Genomic DNA, 22,095 nt, shown 5'->3' on the forward strand with positions numbered 1-22,095 from the left:
TAGAGATTCAGAGAAGGTACCAAGGATAGGGGGGTTTGAGCCAAATCTTCAAGTGCAATAGATGTGCAATTTGATGGATAGGAGGTAGTTCCATCCCTGACGGGCAGTGAACAGCTGGAAAGTCGGTTAAATTGAGAGTCAGAATGGCCTTGGGGGTTCTCAGAAACCCACAAGGTTTTGGGAAATCAGACACTCAAGAGTCACAGAGAATGTAACCTGCTAATTCATCCCCAAACGAATTTCTCCATCACAGCAGAAATCTCTGGTAGAGCAATAAAGACTCTTCTCCTAAAGCAGCATCTCCACTAGCCTGCTCACAACAATAATAATGTGTTAATGACTTTGATAAGGGGGATACATATCATTATCACCTCTTAATCACCTTTTGAGCAATGGGAAAGCAGCTGTGGAATACACAAATAAAGGAACCAGGGGAGGAACTTCCCCTTAAACTGGTCTCTGTGATTGTTAATTTTGTATTATTCTGCCTCTAGTAATTATCTTTTTTTCCCCCTAAGGTCACCTCCATTAGTCAAGAAGCAAAGTACAGGCTTGTAGTTGATTTGGTTCCAATTACAAACATGGTGTTTATCTATGGGAAGACCATTTCCGTTGGGCATGTGGCTTAGAATTTAGGTCCCTTGTTGATTTCCCTCCCCATCTTTACATTGACAGGATACAGGTCTACACATTTACTTGGCAAACCAAGAACCAGAAGGCACTTTGGGGTGACTGTGATTCCTTAAGAAGGAAGCTCTAGTTTTTATCCACCATGGCACCTAGCACAATATAGATGTGGTGTATGGAATCCCCAAAACTCCAGTCCCGAGGTGTCCTGTCCCCAAAAACTCTGCCCAGTGGCCGGCCAAGGAATGAGTGAACTTTGTGCAGTAAATCAATAACCTTTTCCCTTTCTCTCCACGTAAAAAGCAGTCATCAGCTTCAGACTTTCCTTGCAAGCTGCTCTCTGGGATTCAGGGTTACCTGAACACAATTCCCATGATCACTTCAGGATTCCTCTGTCTTCATATTATCTAGCCCTCCATGGAATTATTCTTCAGCTGTATGAAATTCTGGGCCAACTCCCTGTTCACAGTTCACTGTTATCAGTTATAATATTTAATGCTCCTGAGACAACTCGTTTCTCTACAGGTTGGCAAAACCATTGCTGGAGAGAGATGGGGGCGAGGAAGGGAGGGGAGGGAGGGAGGAGCAAGGGAAAGAAAGAAAGAAAATGGGCTGTGAATACATTCAATTGAAAAAACTAAAATGCTGGTTCTGAAAGTTTGTCTTGCCTTGTTATTTTTATTTTGATAGATTTTATTCTACTTTCTGTTTCTAGCCTGGACTAGGAGTAAAGGAGTTATTGAAGTCCTTTATATTCATGAACCCAGGGTGATTTAAATCTAAGATTATGGGGCTTCCCTGGTGGCGCAGTGGTTAAGAATCCTCCTGCCAATGTGGGGGACACGGGTTCGAGCCCTGGTCCGGGAAGATCCCACACGCCACGGAGCAGCTAAGCCCGTGCACCACAACGACTCAGCCTGCGCTCTAGAGCCTGCGAGCGCCAGCTACTGAGCTGGCGTGCCACAATTACTGAAGCCCATGCGCGTAGAGCTCGTGCTCAGCAACGAAGAGAAGCCACCGCAATGAGAAGCCTGCGCACCGCAACGAAGAGTAGCCCCCGCTCACCGCAACTAGAGAAAGCCCACGTGCAGCAACGAAGACCCAACGCAGCCAATGAATGAATGAATAATACATAAATAAATTTATTTTTAAAATAAATAAATAAATCTAAGATTATCCCTCAAATCTGAAGTTAGCATAAAACCACAAACGATGAGTGGGCAGCTGAGATGACCACAGATTCCACTATTTGGTTGTAACAAAAAGAGATCAGAAAAAGTGCTGTCTAGATTAACAGTCATCCTGATTTTTCTACAGTGATTCTGCATTGTATGTCTAATTTCTAAACGTTAAAATTTGAATTTTAACGTTTAGGGGCATTTGAATTTTGTTAAAAAAAAAAAAGCAGGCCAGTGCAATTCACTGGGCCAGTTAGTTTTTATCTGTCCCTTGCACATAAGCAGACCTAGAGCAGCCGCCCGGCCCCTTGCCCTTACCACCCTCTGGCTGCTACTGTCAGGCATGACCCCTTATCTCACTCAGCTGGGCAAGGGCAGCGTCTATGACATCAGAATAGATAAAAGGGGCGAAGGGAGGAGTGTGAGAGAGAAACCAGACGCTCCTTTCTCTTCCACCCCACCTGCAGTGGCCTCCTCATCTTCACCTAAGGCCCCCCCCCCCCCACAGCTCCACTTTCCAGAAGCCCCAGAAGCTTCTTCACCTCTGTTCTGGCAACCAGTCCTCAGTGGTACCCTGAAGCTGGGGTTTTACTAAAACAAAAGAGTATGGTACCCCTTCATATCCGTGGGTTCCGCATCCCAAGATTCAACTGGACTTGGATGGAAAATACTCAAAATAAAAAATTCCAGAAAGTTCCGAAAGAGCAAAACTTGAATTTGCCATGTGCTAAAAATTATATGCATTGTATTTACAATTATTTACATAGCATTTACATTGTATTGGGTATTATAAGTAATCTAGAGATGATTTAAAGTATAAGGGAAGATGTGTATAAGTTATATGCAAATACTACACCATTTTATACAAGGGACTTGAGCGTCCTTGGGTTTGGGTATCTGCATGGGTGCTGGAACAAGTTCCCTGTGGATACCAAGGGACAACTGTAATTTTTACTTTAAACCATGGTGTTTGGGAATAACATGCCATTACCTCTTATCATCTAATGAATCTATGGCTGTTCCTGGTTGAAATTGACGATGAAAGGGTGGAGGGGGAAGACAGAATTCCCAAACTGCTGTGTGTTTGCTGTAAAGATGGCAGAATTAGGAAACAAGAAAGGAACGCTGGTTTCTAAAAACCAGGCAAGCGAAATCTGGAAGTTTAATAGCAGACCAGCAGTGTGGAAGAGAAATGGCGTTGCCTGGGAGCTCAAGTGGGCCCCAGGAGTTTGTGTGTGAGTTGGGCCGTGACAGACGGTGCTATAGCCCAATAGCTGTCCTCTTAATCCCCACTTCGCCCCTCTTACACGTTCACACGTGATCCTCTGTCCCTTCTGCTTAGCCCACCCACTGGAAACGACCAAGAGCCTGTGTACCGAATTTTCTAAGAGTTTCTCTTTTAAATGTCTGTTCTCCTGGCGCTACAGACAATAGTAGCAAAAGCCAGGTGCTGGGCTCTGGCACCAGACTGCCCAGTTTTGAATCCCAGCTTTGCCACGTAGGGAGTGACCTTCCTTAACCTTCTAAATCTCAGTTTCTCACTTATAAATCAGCCGTAATAGTAGTACATTGGGATTTTGTGAGAATTAAAAGTGCTAATATGATGAATAGCTTAAGATAGCATCTATCTCTGCTAATATCTAATAGTATCCAATAGTAATAGTAAGCTCTCAATACTAAACTTATTTTACTCATAATTGTCATTACTGCAGCAGTAGATACTTTACATACATTTCCTCTACTCTTTATGATAACCCAGGAAGGGATAAAATTCTTAGAAATTGCAGAAGTTGGTGACAAAACAATCTCTCTCAGATTGCGGCTTCTATCAAGAAAATGATGCAAAAACAACTGGTACATAATTTGCAAACTTCCTTGTATGATTTTAAGTCAGCCTTAGTCATTTCCCTGCTAAGAATCTGTAGTAGGTCTTCACAATTGAATCAATGCTAGTTAAGCCTTAGTAATGATCTGTTTTGACCTTGCAAGACTGCAAAGCTGTGACCTCAGGGGGAGGTAGGTGCTCTCTCAGCAACTTTAAACCTCCCTCCAGCATAATTCTTTTCACATTGCCCTGTGTTCACTGGTTTGCCTTTCCCAGGAGACTGAGCCAGGTCATAGTCACCTTTATATCCCCAGATCCTGGCAAGGTCCACCTCCCAGTAGGTGCTCGAGAATCTTGGTTGAATGAATAAATTAATAAAAGTTAAAGGTGGAGAGATTTCAACTCAGCATAAATGTGGAAGCAAAGGAAGGAGGGAGGGAAGGAGGAAGGAAAAAAGAAAGACTGGAGGAGGGAGGGAAGGAAGGAAGGGAGGAAGGAAGAGGGCAGAGCATTATGGAAGTGGTTATTTCTCTAATACAGCAGAGTTTATTTGCCCATCTATTATCTGGATTTAAAAGTCCCAACTCTAAGATGCTATGAATTATTGAACACCTATTGAGGACTTAGAACTCCGATGGTTACCAGAAGAAAGGGAAAGTGAGAGTTTAGCACATAGACATTAGACACAGAAGTTATCCCCTGGAGCTTACAATTTAATTGGGAAGTAAAATTAACACACGAAACAGTCAAAAGACAATACATCCTAGCATGTAATTAGGTTCTAAATTACTTGTTACGGACAAAATTGTAAGGTCAGAAGGGAGGAACTGCAGTGTGAGCTGGAGGAATCAGGGAAGACTTGTTGGAGATGTGAGACTTGGGCTGCCCCCTGGAAGGATAACAGGGAAGAGCAACAATCTCAGTAAGGACAGAGGCAGGGAGGAGTCTGTTCAGAGATCACTGAGACCAATTTGGCAGGGGCCAGAAGCAGGCAGAGTGGAACCAAATGACTGATGGCCTTGGAAGTCAGCCTAAGGCCTTTTTACACGGGATGTGGTAGCACATAGAAGCAGCCAGGAGGACGTTTTGGGCAGGACTCACTTCCTAGTCTTTCTTTCTCTTGCCCGTGGATGAGAGTGACTTGTATTGGCTAGAAGCACCCTATGGGTGACGAATTTCCGAGAATGTGGCAGATGAAAGCGGTGGTGGCAGCACCAGGCAGCTCATTCTAGTTCCCAGATGGTGCTAAATCTAGGCCAGGAAGCGTCACTATTTCCCCAAATTCTGTGACTTCACAAGTTGCAGGAAATGGGGTGGGGATGGGAATAAAGAGCTTTTCTCCACTGCCTCAGAGGGTGGTATTTTACAAGAGGCATATGTGCTGGCTTCGATCTGAGATGGCTTCCACGTGTGTGCCTCCTCTCGTGAGTGATAAACCAATCAGAGAAGTATCCTCTTGGCAAGACAGCCCAATGCTGGCTGATACTACCTTCCATCCTTCTAGATCATTCTGATTTTACATAGATATGTCAGTATGTGTTTTTTCTATCTTCTCTGAAGATAGATCCTAAACACACTTGATGGAGTATATAATACTGGCTTTCCACGAAAATGAATTCACCACAAAATTTGAGCTATCACTATAACACCCTGTTATATCAGAACAATAACTGCTTGGAGCCACTGCGATATATAAAGTACCAGAGCTTTAACAAAATGAAAACACGACATAAAAGAAATGTCCTTCAATTTTTATGCAAATTTCTCGATTTGAATAAAAGAAACATTAAGTTTCCATATGCAAATTAATTCTAACTAGCCATGTTTTCATACTTAGTTATTAACCACAGTTTTGTCTCATTGAAATTAGCCCTACCATTTAAAAAAATTAACAAAAGAATGCTTTAAATGCCTTAAATTTTTATGCATTATTATGAAATATTATCCAAATAAGGAAAAAACATATATTTGAAAATATACTATAACACAATAAAGAAATAATTTTTTGGAACTAATTTTGTGTTAATTTGAGATTTTACTAGATATCAGAGAAACCATGTGTATTTGTGCCTATCTCTGTTATGTATCTGTGATCCTGCTGTGTTTATCTATGCCTCCATCCTTAGACTAAGTCTTAGGATGATTTCTCATGAGAAATAAAAAGGATTTTCCACCAATGAATAAAGTAGCAAGAAAATGTTTGGGGGGAAATATTGAGAAGCAAGTCTGATCTTTTGTTTTATATACCAATGAGTAATTATTGATATAACAGTTTTAATTAAGGTAACTTCCACAGCCTAAATACATTTCAAATCACATTTTCAACAAACATAAAGTAAGGGCCATTGCTTGCAAAATCCATTTTGCAGGTAGAAAAACTGATTGCAAGAATAAATGACTTGTTTAAAGACAGGTTGTCAGTAAAAAAATCAAACCTAGCTGTCTTCACTTTTAGCTCAAAGTATTTCTCATTAACCCTCATTTATGTCCAGGACCCACTACTGGACAAGACCTCACTTTGCCCAGAGAAGGTCTCACAAGAGAAAAACAACGGATTTTAGGATATATCTCCCTATTATATACCCCCTCTTTTAATTTATATAGGAAATTAAACCACTGGTTCTTAACTATGGCTGGTCATCAAAATCACCCATGAGACTTAAAAACATGCAATGAGCAGGACCCACACCAGAGCCAATGAAATACAATCTCTGGAGGCGAAGTCCTTTAATACTTCTTTTTCAAGAAAAATAACATGTGTTTACTAATCAACCGCCTGGCACACTCCATATTGCTTTTTATTTCCTGTTTGGAAATGTCCCGAATCTCATCCTCCTCTTTATTTATTATATTTTTTGTCATTTCCGTTGTCTACATTTTCTGTCCCTTTAATCTTTTTAAAAAGCTCCCCACCCGAAAGAAGTTTGATGATCTTGAAGATTTGGAAAGGAGATGGTATTAGAAAAGTTCTAAAACTCTCTGTTTTAGAGTGAAAGAATTAAAGGAAAATCATTTGCTGTGGAGGTGTCTTATCATTTCATCAGCATTTTTGGAGATGGTTGTTGGGAAAGAAGATTCACAGATGAAACAACACAAAGGAAAATACATACAAAGAAGAGATCATTCGTACCGCGGAAGAAACAGACCCAGCTATGCTAGCTCATATTCAAGTGTTACTCTGCGACCTGTTTTAATTCTCTAAATGGTACTCTTAAATGAAAAAAAAAAAGGTCTTTACAGGGAAGAATGGCCATCACTGAGGCTTCTTTTACCCTCTTTGTTGCACACAGTTCCATTAACCAGGATTAGAACAGGATTCATCCAAAAACCTAACATGATGAAACAAAACAACAAAATTACAAATTTACCATTCCTCCAGAATGCTTGGTAGAGAATCTGAATTAACCCAACATTGTGATAAATTGGCAATAACGATGTTTACTGTTTCATACAATGTATTTAAAAGTAATCATATTCTGAATGTAATTTTTAAATTTATTTTTTTATTCAGGTAACACTGGTTTATAACATTATATAAGTTTCACGTGTACAACATTATATTTCTACTTCTATATACACTACAGCTTGCTCACCACCCAGAATTTAGTTTCCATCCATCATCATACAGCTGATTCCCTTTACCTATTTCACCCTCCCCCCGAATATAATTTTTTTTGATAAATCAAAGAAGTCATATCTTTAGTTCTCATTGGGCAATTCTTTAGGTGCAAATGTACCCACACAAAACTGGCATGAAGTGACTAAGCAGAAATGCCTGTGTTCTACCTGCCCTTTCCATCACCACAGGAAGCAAGAGGACACAGCTGACAGAGAGTGCATACACGTACTCATATTCATTCAACAATAGCTGCTGATTTCGTGTCAGGCACTGTGCTAGGCAATGGATTTACGGCTGTGAGCATAAGTTTTGGTCCCTGCCTTTCTAATACTTACATTCTAACTACAGAGACAGAGAACCATGGCATTCAAACTGATAGTGGAAAAAAGCAAAGCCACTGACTTAAGTCTGCTCAGGCTGCTATCACAGAATACCATGACTGGGGGAGCTTACACAACATTTATTTCTCTCAGTTCTGGAGGCTGAAGTCCAAGATTAAGGCTTTGGCAAAACTGGTGTCTGGCGGGGCCCTCTTCCTGGTTTGCAAACAGCTGTCTTCCCCTTGTATCCTCACATGGCCGAGAGAACAAGCTCTAGTCTCTTCCTATAAGGACGCTAACCCAGCATGGCAGGGTGAGGGCGGGGGGAACTCCATCCTCATGACCTTATCGAAACATAATTACATCCCAAATCCACCTCCTGATACCGTCCATTGGGGGTTAGGTTTCAACACATAAATTTTGGAGGGACAAACACAAAGTCCTTAACAGCCATCTAGACCTGTGTTATCCAACAAGATAGCCACTAGCCACATGTAGCTACCGAGCTCTTGAAGGGAGGTTCATCCCTGCTGAGGTGTCCTGTAGTGTAAATTATACACCAGATCTCAAAGATTTAGCGGGGAAAAAAAAGCACTATGGAAAATACCTCATGAATAATTTCCTATATTGTTACCTGTTGAAATGATAATATTTTGGATATATTGGGTTAAATAAAAAATATTACTATTTATTTTGCTAGTTTATTTTTCCATTTCTTTAATGTAGCTATTAGAAAAATTAAAATTACTTCTGAGGCTCACACTTACATCCTGCATCATATTTCTGTAAGACAGAAGTGGTCTAGCCCCAAGGTTCTCACATAGAGGCGATTTTAGCAGACCAGCTCAGATCACTCCTTCAGACCCCCGGTTGTCACATGTCACCAGCATGTTCGTGAGTAAGAACTAGAGGGTTCTCTCAGAACCCTGAAGAGATGGTTTAAAGTTTAAGGCACATACTTATGGGTCTGAGTATCCACAACAAATATTCACAGCAGATCTCTTTAGGCCTCATGTTAAAGAACTTACTGCTTATAATTCTGACTAGATGGAACCTTCCATAATAAAGATTTTAGAATTCAAAATGAGCCACATGTGGTCAATGGTTCATCTCAGCGAAGTTTATTTCTGCCTGAATGTGCCACATGTTTTAAAGAAGTTAAGAAATTTGGCTGCGATCAGTCCCGACCCTGTAACATTCTGATAATTGCTTTTCTCTTGAAGGTGTGCCTGATTTCAACTGATTTCCTTGCCATGTGTTATTTTCTTACTGCCAGGCAATAAAGGGTTCTGATTATTTCAGCTTCCTGGTTGTTTGGATTTTAGCAAGGAAGTGTAACCATACTTGGATGTGATGCATGACATATTCGAAGCTGTCGTATCAAAGGGTTTTGGGACTTTGGCTAAATATTTAGAACCCCTACTTCTCTATTTCCATCCTGATGCAAGAGAGAAGCCCAGTGCTTATACACTGAAGTTCTTCAAAAATAACAGTAGGAAAATAAGTTTCCTTCCTTGGTCCCCAGGGACGGAAACCTACTCCCCACCTTCCCCACTCCAGTGTCTCATCTGAAAACTCTGCTTTGATCCTCCAGATCCACAGGCCCTGCTCACCTGAACCTCTCCTTCTCAAAGTGCAACTGTTGCTTTGAGATTTAAATAAAGTTTTCTCATGCATTCATTAGCATTTTTACATCCAGACCACCTCGGATTATTTCTTTTTTTAAAAAATAATTAATTAATTAATCATCTCGTTTGTTTGCATTGGATCTTCATTGCTGCGCGGGGGCTACTCTTTGTTGCGCGGGTTTCTCATTGCGGTGGCTTCTCTTGCTGCGCAACACAGGCTCTAGGTGCACAGCCTTCAGTAGTTGTGGCTCACGGGCTCGGTAGTTTTGGCTTGTGGGCTCTAGAGCGCAGGCTCAGTAGTTGTGGTGCACGGGCTTAGTTATTCTGTGGCACATGGGATCTTCCCAGACCAGGGCTTGAACCTGTGTCCCGTGCATTGGCAGGCGGATTCTTAACCACTGCGCCACCAGGGAAGCCCCCCGATTATTTCTTAAACAGGCAGAAAGTGGTGTGCCCTTATAGTCACAGTCTTCAAAATTTAGGCAAAAATAAGGCTTTACTTGGAAGCAAAAGCGAACTGCTTAGTGATCGGGTGAAAGAAAATTATCTTGTTATAGAAACCACTTGAGGAAGACCAGGATTGGTCTACAAATACTGTGCTGCATCATTAAACCGCAGGAAGAAAAAAAAAGGAAACCACATTACTTTACATAACTTTCAAACCTCATGTAACCTCCCAGGCCCTCCCCCTTAGTCAGATGCATCATCTGCTTCTAAAGCACAATAATTTTCCAGAGTAAAACTCATCGAGGAAAAGTTCCTATACTTTGGATTAAAAATACACATAACTCATTTATATTCTAGGTGACGTATGACTATGTTGAACAGCAGGGAGAATAGCATATTGAGTTGGCATATGTCACAAATATTCCAGTTCTCCTTCTGGGTACTTGGTAGAATTGCATTTTCCCACCCATTTGAATTTAGACACAGCCATGTGAAGGTGGCTAAAAAAATACGAGCAGAAGTGATGAGTGTCACTTCCGGTCAGCTTTGAGAGGAAGTGCTCATGGCAGGGTGTATCAGCTCGGATCTTGAGTGAATTAGATAACCAGAGTTCTTCTGAAGACGTAACTTTGAAGATGTAGCCTGTGATGTTAAGTCCTAGAGACTTGGGGGCTTTCATTACTACAGCATCTATCTATTCTAATAAACACATCATTTAGAATCTAGTATCTTGTTTTTACCTTCTGTGTCTTCTCAAAATATCACTTACTTTCTCCCAATGTAACAGAGGAAAGAGAATTCTATAAGCTGACTTAAAAAGAATCATTACAAAGATAAAAGTACATTTAAAGCACAGAAAGTATACTAGGAGGGAAGAAGAGGGTGACTGTCTGACAATAGATATTGTTGCTGCAGTTGTGTGTGTTTTGAGTTCATAGTGCCACTTCGCTGTGTTGAGCACGGGGATTTGCTCCATCTTTTCCCCAGGCCAATTCAACAATGTTACCACAGCATGATTTTCAGTGACCAGTTTTTCCATGCCCTGCTTTTGGTTGCAGCTAGTTTTCCATTATGTTTTGATGTCTGTGGTCCTTATTTGACTCTGTTAGGATGGAGGCTACCAACGTGAAGAACACCTGCAGTGTCTGCGACTCAGCAGCTAACTTTGCATGTGCTTTTTTTTCTAGTCTCCCACTGTGTACTAACCACAAGTATGCAAGCTAGAAGACTGAATACTAATCAAAAGGGAAAACTGGGTTGGTTGTGGCTTAAGGTGTTAGTAGGAAATTCCTCAGCTGCTGGGGCGTTTGTTGAACACGTGACTACTGCTGGCAATGGCCGACGCTCTACACCAGCTGACTACCAATAACTGGGAAATTTAGTTCTTTTTCTTTTTTATTTCCACTTAATTTGCAGTTTTATCAAAATGAAATGCGTACTTAATTTTTAAAAATCAAACAATTCTACACAGCCTGTAATGAAAACCTCTATCCGTCCCGACCCCTGATTTACATTCCTTGGATATCCATTTTCAAATCCATTCACTGCTTCTGTCATCATGTTTCTAAACAACCTGCTTCTCTTGTGTTGCTTGCTTTTTCAGATTTAGACAGATGTAATGATTTCCCACTACAGAACACAAAACCTTCACTTTACTGCATTAACATCCTGGCACACGTACGCATAGTATCAATTCGTTTTTGCTGTGTAACAAATCATCCCCAAAGGTACTGGCTTAAACCAGCCATTTCTATGCACTCACAAGTCTGTGGATCAGCCGTTTGAACTGGACGGGGCTGGGCAATTCTGGTCTTGGCTGAGCTTATGGTCAGCTGTGGTCAGTTACTGGGGTGGCTGGGGGCTGGCTGACCAGAGTGGCCTCAGCTAGGGGGGCTCTTCCATTCTCCTCGTGGTCTTCCATCCTCTAGCAGGAGAGGCCAGGCACGTTCACACAGAGGATGGGCAGGGTCCCGGGGGCCCGAGTGGAAGCACACGCAGCTTCCTGAGGCCCAGGCTCAGAACTGGCTTTCTGGTACTCCCACTTCATTCTCTCACAAGGCCAGCTGGATTTGAGTAGAAGAGGAATAGACTCCACCTCTTGATGGGAGGTGCTATAAAGTCTCATCGTGAAGGATACAGGGAGAAGAAAATTGTGGCCATTTTTGCAATCTACTACACACAAGTAGTATACGTACACATAGGTACTTTCCCTCGCCACCATCCTCTTTACATAGACATATCATATATCACCAGTCAGAGTTAAATGAGTATATAATATTGACCCTATTATAATGATGGACATTTACTTACAACTAGATCTCATAGTGAACTAGGATTATATTTTCTTTCTTACATGAGGATTTTTGCTCTGCTCCTCAGAGTAATTAATTGTCTTGTTTTGAGTTGTTTGCTAAAGCTTTTCTATGTGCTTGCCAGTTATTCAGCTCCAAACTCTGCAGTAAGTATACATTTCCTAAGAACAACAGATGAATGATCAACTTCTTCCCCTACCCCCTTGGAGTCATCCCTCTGGATCCCTCCATCCTTCTATTCAATCTGGACTCGGTCTTCTCTGGCCCTGTTTCATAGTAATCACCCTGAGGTTCCCTTGGCTCCTTTCTTCTGTAGAATGCCCTCTTTCTTGTCTACTGGTGTCCTCTTTCTTTCTCCTCATTTTGGAGGGTATTCTCTAGCAGGTTCCTGGAAAAGGGTGCATAGGCAGCAACTCTCTGAGACTTTGAATGTTTGAAATGCTACCCCACCTGCAGACCTGTCTAACAGCGTGGATGGAAATTCTAAGGTGGAAGTTATTTTCTTCAGAATTGTTAAGGCGCTGCTTTTCTACTTCCAATATTATTTTTAAGACCTCTGAGACCTTCTGATGCCTGATCCTTTGTCCATAATCAGGTTTTCTTCTCTAGAATTTTTTAGAATCATCTCTGTTACTGGACTTCTGGGAAAAAAAGACAATGACCTATCTCAGTGGGGGTCCTTTTCCATTCATCTAATTGCATGTTGACTCAATCTAATAACTTGTCTACTTATTATGGGACTTCTATTGGAGATCCTTTACAGATAATTATTTTTAATCTTATTTTCTCTTATTTTCAAAACTGTTTTCACTTGTTTTACTTTTACGAAGGTTTTTGTTGTTGGTGGTGGTTTTCACTGCTTTGTCAATAAATTTATTGTCTTTATCTGAAAAATCTTCACAGAAAGTTGTGGTTTGATTCATCTCTCAGTGGTCCACTCCCGAGCTCTGAGGCAGCTTGCCTTCTGAGCTACTTGATCTTTCCTCTGAGCAAGAGACCTTCTGGAACAGCTCCAACTCTTTTTTTTTTTTTAACTTCTTTCTTAGGCTTCTTCTGATAGGCCGGATTCTCTCATACAGTAGTACAGTTTTCGTGTACGTCTCCTCCATCGTGTCTGCAGCTATGTTGTTCTTTATGTATTGGGAGGATTGTTTCTTGTTAGCATCTTCATCATCTTCCATAAGGTAACTCACATCATCTGCAACGTTCTGAGCCACAATGTGCTTCTGAGGTACTTCTGCTTGGAATTCCCTGCTTTCTGAATCGTAACCAGGGAACAATTTGGTACTGTGAGGCACTGATAAGCCTCCATCCACAACTCCCCTCAGAGCCCCGAAAACTTTATTTCCAGTGGTAGTTCTGGCAAAATTTTAGTTCAAATAGCAGGTGAAGGTACCAGGCTGACCATCAAAGCTTTCCTCATTGTATGTATATCTTGTCCATGTAAAACCAACTGAGAAGGCTGCGGGCCAGCAGGAGGCCAGGATGGAATGCCGCAGAATATCTGTCAGGCCAACCGTCACACCATGCTTTGGGAGTTCATGAGCATTATCTCCGCAGAATATCACATGCCCTTTTATTCAGGCATAAGAGATTTGACAAATGATATCTCTGTTGGCTACATGGACGATCATTCTTTATTTGGTTGTGTTGTACTTAACTTTTGTCCTGGAGTACCAAGTGTTTCTGAGCATAGCAATCAATTTTACTCTCTTGTTTTCTTTTAAATTTTACTTGGTATCTCTTAAAGTAAGACCTATTCTTGATATCTTTAACAGAGATCCATGTCGATGGGTTGCCACTGACCTCTTTTTTGGTTTTTAAAACTTTATTTCTCTACCATTCTATCTAATATTTATTTATTCTATTCTATTTTTAAATTCTAAGAGTGCTTTAAGTCTTGTGAATGCTCCTTTTCGAGAGCACTCTGTTCTTGTTTCTTGGATGCAATATCTTCTCTTATTTCTCTGAGAGTTTTGTTTGTTTTTTACATTTTCTTCTGCTCCCTGAATGGTCTCTTCCCTCTGTGGTGTTTATTAATTTTGAACTTTGCCTTTTATGTTAGATACTTCCTTCAAATATCTGTTACTCCTTGGCTGTCCATTTTCAAGAGAAGTCCTAAAAAGTTAGTGGCAGAAGTCCTAAAAAGTTCCTGTCTGAGGAATGAGTGTATGCGTGGGATCTGCAACAAATGAGATTCACCGTTGGGCTCCCCCAACAGTCTGTGTCTGCACTAGTTTTCTATTGCAACGGTAACAAATTACCACAAACTTGGCTGCTTAAAGCAACATAAATTTACTATCTTACAGTTCTGGAGGTCAGTTGTCTGACTCCGTCTTGCTGGGCTAAAATTAGGTTGTCGGCAGGGCTGCATTCCTTTCTGGAGCCTCCAGGGAAGAGTCCATTTCCTTCCCTTTTCCAGGTTCTAGAAGCCACTTGTATTCCTTGACCTTTGGCCCTCTCCTTCCCTCTTCAAAGCCAGTAACAGTGGGTCAAGTCTTCTTCATATCACATCACTCGGACCTCTTCCGCTTCTCTCTTCCACTGCTAAAGAGCCTGGGGATGACACTGGCCACCTGGATAACCCAGGACTCTCCCTATTGTGGCTGGCAGATGAGCAACCTTAATGCCATCTGCTACCTTAATTCCCCTTTGCCATGTCACCTAACACAGTCACAGGCTTCAGGGATTAGGATGTGGACATCACTCTTACCACAGTTACCCCAGTGCCTGTAGACACTGTCTCCTGGGCTGATCCATTTACCCAAAGAGGAAGGCTCCTTTCTCCTGCCAGTGCACATGCAGCATTCCGGGGGTCACATGTTGCTGGCGGTGCCACTAGTTGGTCTGCAGATGCCCCTCTTAGCCTCCCTGTTTCTAGCTGTCACGAGTGCCCTCAGCTGTGTCCAGTATTCCCTCATCCAGAGCAGTCTCACTCAACCTCTTTTGAGAAGAAACCTTCAGTCTTGTACTGAGTTGAGGAGGTATAGTCACTGGCGCTGCAGGATACCATAGGGAATCTAGGTCCAAGTATTCCTTAAACAGATTCTTAATCACTCCTCCTGGTGTCAGTCTCGCCCACACCCCTTTGGAGGCAGCTGGTGCCTCTACTGCTGAGACTCTTGGGGCCTCGGTGGCTTCATCAAACCAGATTTTTGGCTTTGCTTCTTACAGGCTCTTGCCATTCAGCTTTCTCCTGTCTAGTCAGTCAGTTATTGCCCATCCATCTGCTTTCTGGCTTTCAAAATAATGCTATTTCCTCTTTTGTTCCCATGGTCCTTATTGATGTGTGCCTTTTCATTCTCTGTCATCTTAGTGGGGCTTCGAGAGGGAATGGAGATCCGGTCATGTTTTGTTTTGTTTTGTTTTATCTGCCGTGTTTAGCTGGAAGTCCCTATGGTTTGTTTTTTGGGAGCACTAAGTAATTGTGAAACCAGTTACATCCTTTGTGTTCTGTATGACAATCAGTTTCTATTAGTTTTCACTAAACACCAGTGACAAGAGTTCTGAAATGTTTGTGTTCCCTGTGAAGGAAAAAATAAGGAAGTGAAGATGGCAATTACCAAGTGGCCGTCTCAAAACAGTAACGTCAAAACAGCCTTCTTTGCCTCATCTAGAATAGGTGCTCAAGAGGGCATTTGTATGAATTACATGCTGCCTAAAATGTACTCCAAGAATCAGGCAGGTCCAAGCTTTAATCCCAATATCTCTGAGCACAGGCCTGTGCAAACTGAGTTGTTGTTGAATAAATACTGATGAATTCATTAGCTGTTTTTCTTAAGTTGAAGCTAGAAAAGCAATTCCTTCTCATTCTAAATGTCTGAAATGAAAAGTAAAAAGTACCACACCCTAATCAATTTCAATAAAGGCAGAATACTGAATTCCCTGGAATGCATCAAACAGAACTTTGATATTTTATATACTAGCGATGCTGCCGGTGGCAAATCAGATGAATCCTGCATAGAAGATGTAGGTTTTTTCACCTCCTCGCTATGTTATATTAATATGTCATTCTCTCTCCTCTTCCCCCAAAGCATGCTATTTCATGAATTGCTTTACTTTTTCCTGATAACTTCTGTCTGAGGACTGAAAGCTTGGCCAACTACTGTTCTGACAACGCAGGCGAATGGGATGGAAACATCACCCAGTTAGAGGCAGAGTGGTGGCTACAAACTCAGTCTCCTTCTCTTAGCACTATGGCTCTTTTCACAAGTATCTGCTGCCCCTTTGGGGGGCCTGTAGTTTGTTCCATGTAAATATAAGAGGTGTTGGGAGCTAGCAGTGGGTTACTAGGGGCCTCCGGGCATCTAGCAGTTTGCTCAGACCAACAGCCAACACAGCTACGTGGCAAGCTCCAAATGAGGACTTTGGCTGCTCTCAGAAGGCTTCTTCTAGCCCTAGGCTAACGTCTCCACTGTACTGGGCTTTCTTTGTTGACACCTAAGAGCAGCAGCTGCATCCAGCACCACCGTGACACAGAAACTCGGTTGTGTTAGCGAGGCCGACCTCTGCTCTGAAATGCTCCTAATTCGCTGTTAATACACGACATCTTCACACACACACACCTCAGTGCAAAGAAAAGCCAGTTCAACCCATGCATAGAAAGCTGACGACAAAGGTGAGAAAGAATGAATGGTTATGATACACTTTGTTCTTTCAGGGTAAAGGAAAAATATTTGAATTGTATACGGTAGTACTTTGTTGTCCCATATTTATGATTCCAAACCTGAGATCTCATCTGGACTGCTGGGTGGCTTGGAAAACAGAAGAAAAGATATTTCTTTTTTTTTTTTTAAGTTTTTCTTTCTTTAATAAACTTTTTTCTTTGGCTGCATTGGGTCTTCGTTGCTGTGCACGGGCTTTCTATAGTTGTGGCAAGCAGGGACTACTCTTCGTTGCAGTGCGCAGGCTTCTCATTGCGGTGGCTTCTCTTGTTGCGAAGCCCGGGCTCTAGGTGCGTGGGCTTCAGTAGTTGTGGCACGTGGGCTCAGTAGTTGTGGCTCCCGGGCTCTAGAGCGCAGGCTCAGTAGTTGCAGTGCATGGGCTAAGTTGCTCCACAGCATGTGGGATCTTCCCAGACCAGGGCTTGAACCTGTGTCCCCTGCATTGGCAGGTGGATTCCTAACTACTGCACCACCAAGGGAAGTCCTATATTTCTTTTTAATCTGTTCTGCAAAGATTTAAAAGCAGTTGAAGAGATACTTATTAAAACTTCAGCTAGCTCTGTGACCTAGAGCTAGTTGAGCTAGTCTGTAGCACAATCTTTCTTCTCTTAGGACCTCAATGTTTCTCATTTATAAATGAAGGGATTAGATTCTCTATATATTGAACTAAGAGGTTTCTGTCAGTGTTAAAAACCTGAGATTCTAAGATAGGCAACTTTCCTGAAACGACGGGGAGGAAAGCCTTTGAAAAAGCACAACTCCCATGATATGAGGATTTGTTCTATCCAACTCGGATTTAGCACCTTTATACACAGACAGGTGTTAGAAATTTGCAATGAATAAGAAATATGCTGAAAGATTTAGTAGAAAGAAACAGCATATTGTTTGTTTGTTTCTTTTTAAATAGCAATATTGTTTTTTGAAGAGCTCTGTGCACTGGGAAATTGTCATCTAGTACCAAAGAAAATGTCATATTTATGTTTCCATTTCATGATCTCAAGCACAACTTTGTAACTGTAACTGTGACTGGTCCACCTGTCAACTCCTGGGACCTGGAGATTTCTAACTCCACAGGGAAGACAGGAGAGTACTGCCTTCCACTGCACCTCTCAGCCCCACACGAAGTGTTTTATCATGTATCATCTCATGCAGGACTCATTTCCTACAGTCAGAAAGACACAACTTGAAAGAACTTTTTTTGCAGACGTTTTGAAAGCTAAACTTCTCTTTTGTGGGTGGTAGATGAAAGCTCAGTGTTTGATTACCCACGGCCTTATAGCTAAGATGAATATTCCACTCTGCTTCCGCCCAGTTTCCCAGGGTATAACCAATTTTCCTGATGGAGACTGGATTAAATTTGCAGATAAAACGTGCTGAGGCAAGAGAACTGGCCTAGGAAACTCAAGGAAGGAGAGTTCAGAGCCTAACTAACGAGGTGGGTGGTCTAGGGAGAGTCACTTTCCTTCCTGGAGCTCAGTTTCTCTACTGTATGTAATGCCCACGTCACTACATTCTCAACACGAATCTTCTCGGGTAGTTTTTTTGTGGTATCATGCCAGCCTGGAATTTTTTTGCTCCTTTCTTTCAAATTCCTGGGAATGGCTTAAATAAGGAGAGGTACTATCACTCCAAAGTGATTTTAATATGTCAATCTTGTGTAAGGCCTGTTGGTAATTCTCCAGATCTTGGTCTTTTTTATGACTATATTCAGTTAGGATTAGGTTTGGCCGTGAATAATGGAACCCTAAATAATGAAGACCTGCACAAGGCAAATGTCTTACTTCTCTTTCACGTAAAAGAAGCCTGGGGACTTCCTGGTGGTCCAGTGGCTAAGACTCCACGTTCCCAATGCAGGGGGCCTGGATTCGATCCCTGGTCAGGGAACTAGATCCCACGTGCCGCAACTAAGAGTTCGCATGCTGCAACTGAAGATCCTGCACGTGGCAACAAAGATCCCATGTGCTGCAACTAAGACCCGGTGCAGTCAAATAAATCAATCAATAATTTTAAAATAAATAAATAAAAGAAGACTGGGGGCAGGTATCTAGAAATGCATCAGCAGAAAATCATCACAGACGCGGCTCTACCTTGCTATACTGCCAGTTTTAGCATAGGGATCACACCTCATAGTCTAAGATGGCCCCTCAAGCTTCATCCATTATTTTGACATCCCTCTCCACTGGAAAGGAGAGAGGGCTTAAAAGGGAGCACCTTCTTGCTTTAAAAATCACTTCTGCAAGTTACATGTGGCAATTCTACTTACATCTCACTGACCAGAACTTAGTCACATGGCCACAGCTAGCTGCAAGGGAGGCTGGAGCAATGTAGTCTTCAATCCAGGCAGCCATGGGTACAGCTAAATGAGAGGGTTATGGAGGTGAGCACTAGGGTCTGACCCAGATCAAATATCCTGCAGAATTCTTTCACTCTCAAAGAGTCATGAACTATTCCTCTGGAAAGGCTCTAAGATTAAATTAGGAAGTACTATCTCAGGAAGGACAACAAGGCGATAAGATGGATAAAGGATAGCCTCAAGATACACTAGACTGTTTCAAGAATGTCTTAACACATCCATGCAGAATGTGTTAACCTATCAGAGAGATGCAAGGGGTGTGGTCGTTATGGGTTAACTAGAAAAGTTTCCATGGATCAATTTTATCCAAAATCAAAGAGATGGGAAAGATATAAGTTGGCAGGACAAAGAGGTGGACGGTTTCAGGAAAGAGCGCAGTTGCTCCTTGGAAAAACCATAAAGTGAAGAATGTTCTCTTCAGTTCCCCTCTATTCTCACCTCTATATACTTTCTTCTCTTTCAACACTACTCCCTTTCCATAAGCATGCAATGGTGTGGGCATTTGTGTGCGCGCACACACATAAACATACACACACATGCCCATACACAAAGGTATACACTAATATTTTACTGAACCATAATTTAAGAGGAAAAAACCAAATCTGCTAAACTAATTAACTCTTACCTAACTTTCTACCATCCCAGGAGTACTGTACAAATTAAATTAAAATTAAAGTTCCTGGGAGTGAGCGTTGCTTCAATTCTAGGCAATAAATGCCCTAGAGACTATGACTTACAGACCCTATGAGGATGAAAAAATATACCCTCAAAGAGGTTATACTCCAGAGAGAGCCATGAACATTCCTTCCAAGAAAAACATGCAGTATGATCTTTTATTCAAACTGTTATGAGGGCACCAGGAAAGCAGAGTTTAATCCCAGCTTGAGAGGAGGAGGATGAGAAATGGGTAATATTTTGTAGGTAGAATCAGACCTGGTTGAAAGGAGGACATGTCAGATGGAAGGACCAGCCTGAGAAGAGGATGGAGATGGATAACAGTGAGTAGCCTACGTAATGGAAGGAAAGGGACCAGGGATGGCACAATGAGACTTGCAGCTGAAAATACAGTTTGAGATCTTATCATGAAGGGACTTGGAACTTTAACAATAAAAGAAATGGACAATACAAGAAAGTTAGAAAGTACCGTGATCAAAGCTCTTCTATAAGAAATGTCATATGGAGGCAGCACATAGACTGAAGGGTGAAAAGAAGTGATCCAGGCAGAGCAACTTGGAGACCAGCTTAAGTCCAGATAAGAAGTAACAGAGACCTGAATAAAGTTAGTAGGAATTGAGAAGACAATGTATCACTAACGGTGAAATTTCACGTGAAAATCAGGTGGGATACATGGGGGAGGGAGCCCTTCTAGGCACTTCTCAGGTAACACCATGTGAGTTTCCACATTTCCCAATGGTATGTGTGACCGCTGAGACCAAGTGCAGAGAGGCAAAGGGAGGGGAAGGCGGGGGCGGGGGTTGGCAGAGGAGAAGGGAAGGCAGGGGAACCTTAATAAACCAAAAGGTAAGAAGAGAAAATGAAATCATAGACTTTCAGAGGTGAAGGGGCCCTACAACAAGGTTCACATTTTTTACAGATGAAGAAACAGATTTGGGGACATAGTGGTAGCCCAAGACCTGTGGGACTTGCCCTCCCTGGTGTCTTAGCAGGAAAGAGATATTATCTATCTGAAAACACAATCTGGAAAGTCATAAGACAAATGACAAACTGGGGAAAATATCTGCAACATACATCACAGGTAAATGGTTAATATCAACTAATAAAAGCACCTAGTTAACAGGAATGAAAAGATTAAGTGCCCAACAGAAAATGGGCAAAGAGACATGAACAGTCAGTTCATACACACAAAAACTATAAATGGTCCTTAAGCACATGAAAAGATACTCAACCTTACTCAAAATAAGACAGAGGCACATTAAAACTGCCCTGAGTACAATTTCTTACCTCCCAACCAAAAGTTGAACAACACGACTGGTGAAGCTGTGGGGAAATGGACACTCATGTTTTTCTGGTGAAGATGGGAAGTGGTACAACCCACAGGAAGGGTAATACGGTGATTTCTATCAAAATTACTGATGTATGGGCTTCCCTGGTGGCGCAGTGGTTGAGAGTCCGCCTGCCGATGCAGAGGACGCGGGTTTGTGCCCCAGTCCGGGAGGATCCCGCATGCCGTGGAGCGGCTGGGCCCGTGAGCCGTGGCCGCTGAGCCTGCGCGTCCGGGGCCTGTGCTCCGCGGCGGGGCAGCGGCGGTGAGAGGCCCGCGTACCACAAAAAAAAAAAAAAAAAAAAAAAAAAAAAAAAAAAAATTACTGATGCATTTATCCTTTGACCCAGTAATCCTATTTGTGGGTATTTACATAGAACTTGCACGTGGAAAAGACAGAGACATGCACATGTGGTTATTAATTGCAGCATTATTTGTAATAGTAAAAGACTGAAAACAAGCCAACTGCCAGCATAAGGAACTGGTTCCAGAAACAGTGCAAGAGTTTCACAGTAGAATTCTACGCAGCTCTAAAAGGAGAGAGATTCTTTATGTCTTGATATAGAATAAGCTCCAGAGTACATTGTTAGGGAAGAAAAAGTATGTTGTAGAACACGCATAAAGTATGTTATTTTTTGTGTCAAATAGGGGAGAAACAAGATACATATTTTGTACTTGTCCCTGCAAAAAAGAAATACCGGAAAGATAAATAAGGAACTAATAAAAAAAATGTCTATAAAAGGAGAGGTTGTGGGGTAAATGAGAACAGAAATCAAAGCTAGATAGCTCAGTATATATGTTTTTATTTCATTTTGATTTTTTTTACCATGTAAACTTGTTTAAAGTAGGAAAAAAACACACTATAAAACTTAAAAAATGGCAATGTGACAAACATGTAATTGAGCCATTCATGGTACTATCATAGCCAGGAAAGATCTGACCTAATCACAAAGCTCAGGGGAGCCTTCCTGGAGAAAGTAGCTCTTGCGTTGAGATCTGAAGAATGAATAGAAGTTAATGGGTTCAGAGAGCAGGGAACATTATAATCAGAGAGGGAAACCTGTGCAAAGGCTCTGTGATGGGAAGGGGAAAAGTGCTTATGAAGAACTGAAAGCAAGCA

At 41.8% G+C, this 22,095-nt stretch overlaps 1 pseudogene; it reads right to left on the reverse strand.

Annotated features, from left to right (window-relative positions):
- Positions 1–12,875: 12,875 nt before the first annotated feature.
- On the reverse strand, positions 12,876–13,726 carry LOC101282987 (60S ribosomal protein L5-like; annotated as a pseudogene).
- Between the last annotated feature and the right edge of the window lie 8,369 nt (positions 13,727–22,095).

This window comes from Orcinus orca, chromosome 10 (assembly GCF_937001465.1).
Source record: "Orcinus orca chromosome 10, mOrcOrc1.1, whole genome shotgun sequence".
Taxonomy (NCBI): Eukaryota; Metazoa; Chordata; class Mammalia; order Artiodactyla; family Delphinidae; genus Orcinus; species Orcinus orca.